Here is a 5,563-nt window from a genome sequence, read left to right as displayed (position 1 = left end):
ATTTACGAAATAAAAAAAAAAATGGAGCCAGGCGTAGTGGTACCTGTCTTTAGCCCTAGCGCTAGGAAGGCAGAGGCAGATCACTATGAGATCCAGGCCAGCGAGAGTTACAGGGTGAGTGTAGTTCTTTGAAAAAATTGTCCCTCCTAGTCTCGGGCATTTGACAACTGATTTCTTGTTGGTGGTGGGGCTGTGCTATGTGGGAAGGCTTAGGAGGTGTGGTCTTGCTGAAGGAAGTATGTCACTGGGGTGGGCTATGAGAGTTTTAAGGCTCCTGTGACTTGTGGTTTGCTCTCCTTGTTTCACGCCTGTGGCTCAAGATGTGAGCTGCCAGCCGTCGGTCAGTTCAGGTTGCCATTACCTTCGCTTGCTGACATGCTTCCCTGCCATGATGGACTCAGGTCCTTCCTTCTCAAACCGTAGGTCCAAGAAGTCCAAATAGACTCTTTTTCTTGGTGCTTTATCACAATAAAAGTGATGAATACAGAAGTTGGTACCGGAAAGTCGGCTATTGCTGTAAAGAACCTGGCCGTGCTGTTTCTGAGAGGAATAGGGAAGACTTTGGATCTGGACTAGGAGAGTGGTTGAATGCTGGAAGCATGGTTAATTGGTATGCTGTGGAAGGGGCCTGGAAGACCAGTGTTGAGAGCAGTGTGGACGGTGGAGGGCGAGCTCAAGAGGTTTCTGAAGAGAAAACTCCTAGCAACAGGGCTAGAGGTCATTCCTTTGTTATTCTGGTTTCTCTTTGCCCTTGACCTAAGAATTTGCTTAAAAAGTAATGGACTAATTCTTCGGGCAGAGACGGTTTCAAGACGACGATATTTAATCCGTAGCAGTTTGGGTTTTGTTGAGACAGGGTCTCATTGTGTGGCTCTTGCTGGCCTGGAACTTGCTAGGTAGTGGAGGCTCTTCTTAAACTCAGAGACATCCTTCTGCCTCTCTTCTGCCTATCAAAGGTAAGCATGAACACCTTGCCTGACATATGGTCCTTATTAATGACTTGTTCTATAGGTCTACAATGAAAAAGAACAAGCTGGGAAGAAAAAAAAATACAAACTACAAATAAAAGAAAAAGAGCCCCACTAAATATGTCTCAGCCAAGGCTGGTGCTGAAAGAGATGGGATCAATATGGCTAGGGAGAGGTCTACTGCTCTAAAGTGGAGTAGAGGGAAGAGTGTCCTCAGGGTCCTCCCTCAGCAGAATAAACTTCCAGTTTGTAAAAAGAAAAAACAGAAGGGGGTTTTCACCCCTAGAAAGCAACTGAAAACAAAAGCTGCTGCTAATGGCGCTCAAGGGGGTCCGTCTTAAACTGTCCGCGGCTCAAAGGGGTCTGTCTTAAACTGTCCGCGGCTCAAGGGGGTCCATACTAAACTGTCCTCAGACCTTGGCAGTCCACAGGGCACTGGGTTTAGAGGCGGGAAGGAAGCAAGAGTAAAGGTGTTGCAGACCTTCCTCTGGTTTCGGAGAGCCCTTGAGGCCAGGCACACGGGACAGAGAAGTCTCTGCAAGAAGGCCCTGAGAAGGCAGGGAGTCCTGAAAGGCCATTGAATGAAGCCATGAAAGTGAAGCCCTGGTTGCATTGGAGACTAGAAGATGTTGCTGATGCTAGAGCCATGGGATATCTGTCCAGAAGAGATACACACAGGAAGTGGAACCAGGAAAGAGAGAGAGAGAGAGAGAGAGAGAGAGAGAGAGAGAGAGAGAGAGAGAGAGAGAGGTGTTGCAGGTAGCAAAACTGGAAGGGCAGAGCAATCTAAGTCCTTTGAAAGTTAGGTATCAGATGTTAGGGCTGGAAAGATGGTCTAGCAGTTTATAGTGTTTGCTGCTCTTCCATAGGACCCTGGTTCAATTTCCAACTCCCACATGGTGGTTCATAATTATTAACTTCAATTCCAGGGAATCTGAACCCCTGTTTTGACCTCTGTTCTTCTTTTTTAATTTTGTTTTATTTTGTTTTTCTTTGTTTTTTCAAGACCGAGTTTCTCTGTAGCTTTGGAGCCTGTTCTGGAACTAGCTCTTGCAGATCAGCCTGGCCTTGAACACTCAGAGGTCCACTTGCCTCTGTTTCTCGAGTGCTGGGATTAAAGGTGTGCACCACTGCCCAGTTAAAAAAAAGCTTCAAACATCAAACATGGAGCTATAATATTCAGAGTTTGCCTTGCTGGTTTTCAGTCTTGCTCTGGTCCAGTATTTCCTTATTATGCTCCCTTTCCTCTGTGAAATGGTAATGTGTATCCTATGCCTTTGTATGTCGGAAGTATGTGCTTTACTTTTTTATTTTACAAGGGGTTTCAATTAAGAGATTGTCTTGGATCTAAAAAATACTTTGGATACTTTGGTCGTTTTTGGTTTTGGTTTTTCCAGACAGGGTTTCTCTGTGTAACAGTCCTAGTTCACCTGGAATTCACTCTGAATTCAGAGACACGGCTGACTCTGCCTTTCAAGTGCGGGAATTAAAGGCTCGTGCCACCACCACCTGGCCTTTTTATATTTTTTTAAATCTATTTATTATATTTATGTTTCTCCTGTATGTACACCTCCATGACAGAAGAGGGCACTAGATCTCATTACAGATGGCTGTGAGCCACCAAGTAGTTGCTGGGAATAAAACTCAGGACCTCTGGAAAAGTAACCAGTGCTCTTAACCTGAACCATCTATCCAGCCCCGAGACTTTCGTCTTGTAACTGTGAAAGGCTATGAGTATTATTGAAGTTGGACTAAATGCAGTTTGCATTCTGAGATGGCCAGGAGCTTATGGGGGTCAGAGACTGGAAAGCCGTGTTTCAATGAGAAATTCCTCCATCGTCTTGAACATTTGGATACTTGGTCCTTCGCTAGTGGTGCTGTTTGGGGAGGTTTAGGAGGTGTGACCTGGCTGCAAGAAGGGTGACACTTGGAGTGTTTAAAGATGCCTCGTGGTTTCTAGCTCACTCTCTCTGCTTTGTGAGCTTGCCGTGAAAGACATAAACTTTCAACACACGCTGTGACTCCCTGCCACGAACACACACCCACAAAGAAATAAACATAAACAGGTTTTCCTCATTTAAAATAGTAGGTGGAGGCTGGAGAGGTGGAACGCTGGTTAAAAGTGCTGGCTGTTCCTCCATAAAACCTGGGTTAAATTCCCAGCCCCCACATGCTGGCTCACAACCATCTGTAACTCTAAATCCAGGGATCTGTCACCTTCTTCTGGCCTCTTTGTGTACTCCATGAACATAGTGCACAGATATACATGCAGGCAAAACACCCATACCCTTAAAGTAATCAACTTTTAAAAAGAGAGTCGTGAGCCTCAAATATAAAACAGCCAGTGACAGACAACTGTAATACAATGTAAATATTGTAATGCAGGAATTAATCTTAGTTCCAGTTGTTCACAGCGTATTATTATGAAAGTGTTCGTCCCAGCATTTGGGAAGCTGAGTCAAGAGATCATGAGTTCGAGGCCAGCTTGGGCTATGCAGTAAGACTGATCCTGTGAAAAAGTAAATAAATAAATGTAAAAGTTCTATAAAAAAATTCACACATGGCAGGGAGACAGCTCTGAGGCTAGGAACATACACTGCTTTGGAGAGGACCTGAAACATGTTAATATAACATATTAATTATAAACATGTTATTTATATAATGGTCAAAAAGTTAGCCAGGCAGTGGTGGCACACATCTTTAATCCTAGCACTTGGGGGGTCAAAGGCAGGCTGATCTCTGAGTTTGAGGCCAGCTTGGTCTACAAAGTGAGTTCTAGGATAGCCAGGGCTGTTACACAATAAGAGAAACCAAACAAACAAACAATTCTTTTTTTTTTTTTTTCGAGGGTATATAGTTGTTTTATTTGCAGGTATGTTTGTGGACTACATGTCTACATGTGTGCAATTCATGCAGAGACCAGAAGAGGGCATTGGGTGCCCTGGGACTGGAGTTACAGACTGCTGTGAGCTGCCAAGTGGGTGCTGGGAATTGAATCCCAGTCTTCTGAATGAGCAGCCAGTGCCCTTACCTGCTGAGTCATCTCTCCAACCCTACCTCACACATTTTTTAAAACTTATTTGTTTTAAAAAAACTTTATTGATGTAAAGGTGTCAGATTCCCCTGGACTTGGAGTGACAGACAGTTGTGAGCCACAATGTGGGTGCTAGGACTTGAACCTGGGCCCTCTAGAAGAGCTGTCAGTGTTCTTAACCCCAGAGCCATCTCTCCAGCCCCTCCTACACACACCTTTTAAATACTCTTTAAGAGGAAGTTGTAGACATCATGCTCCTTTGTCTCTAATCATTCCAGTACTTTTCTCCAGGACGGCAGTCTTGCTCTGAAAACATAAGAGGAAAATACCTGTCACCCCAATCTCTCATTCAGCCACCAGCCCAGACTACTAATGTGATTCCATACGCAGTTTCCCCACACGCCCAGCAACAGTTATTTCTGCAACAGATAATGGCTGGGTGTCCTCCTAGGACTTTAGGAATTTGTGCTAGCAAGAGGGTACAAAGACTGTTATTGTTATTTTATTTCACAATATCACACATAACCCACGGACAATAAAATAAATATAGTATCAATACTAAGATTTAGTATATAGACAAATTTTGCTAATTCTCTCAATATTGTATTTTCTTTCTTTTCTTTTTCTTTTTCCTTTGGAGCCTGTCCTGGAACTAGCTCATATAGACCAGGCTGGTCTGAACTCACAGAAATCCGCTTGCCTCTGCCTCCCGAGTGCTGGGATTTAAGTCATGTGCCACCGCCGCCCGGCCTATTTATTTATTTTTCAGTGCTGGGTATGAACACAAGGTCCTGTGAGCACGAGGTTGAGCTGGACCCCCAGAACAGCCATCTTCATCTCTTAATCAGTAACATTCTTCAATTTGCACGGCACACAGAATTTAGGGACAGTACAGACCAGTTATTCTTGAAGGTGATCTTGGTTTTGTTTCTCTGTTTTGGTAATACGTCCCCCCCCCCCCCCGCCCATGATCTGATTAATATTATGAATTGAAGGAATGGACAGCGATGCTGCCATCCTCAATGTGCCGTACTGTGAGGCTATGATGGTGTGTTTGTTTTGTTATTGATGTTAATATGGACCAATTGTTTCTACTATAAAATAGCTATTTTTTTTCCAATTTTCTTGGAATCCTTGGAGTTTCCTTTCAATTTCGTGGAAACAAAAAGAAAATAAAAGTCTTTCTTTTCGTCAAGTGGATCCCTACTACAGCTGAAGACATCCCTCGCTGTGCCTTTGATATCATCGCCTTTGTCAATAAAGTTGCACGAATAAGAGCGCAAACCTCTACGGAAGGGTGCGGCGCTTTGCCGCATAGTCTGCCGGGATTTGTAGTCTGCGGGTGCTCCCGTCAAGCACCGTCCTACGTAGTCCATCCAGGAAAGAGCCAGAAGCCTAGAGGGCGGGCGGAAAGAGGGTTGCTAATTCGGAGCGCGGTGCTTCATAGGAATTGTAGTTCGTCCCGCAAGTCCAGCCATACCCGTGCCTGCGGACAGGACTTCCCTTCCCGGGAGGCTCCGCACGCGGGCCCGGCAAAACCCCGCCTCGGTTTGAACAAATC

This window comes from Alexandromys fortis, unplaced genomic scaffold, assembly GCF_014885135.2.
Source record: "Alexandromys fortis isolate MF-2015 unplaced genomic scaffold, M_Fortis_MF-2015_v1.1 scaffold_157, whole genome shotgun sequence".
In the NCBI taxonomy this organism is placed as follows: domain Eukaryota; kingdom Metazoa; phylum Chordata; class Mammalia; order Rodentia; family Cricetidae; genus Alexandromys; species Alexandromys fortis.
This window is presented reverse-complemented; position numbering follows the sequence as displayed.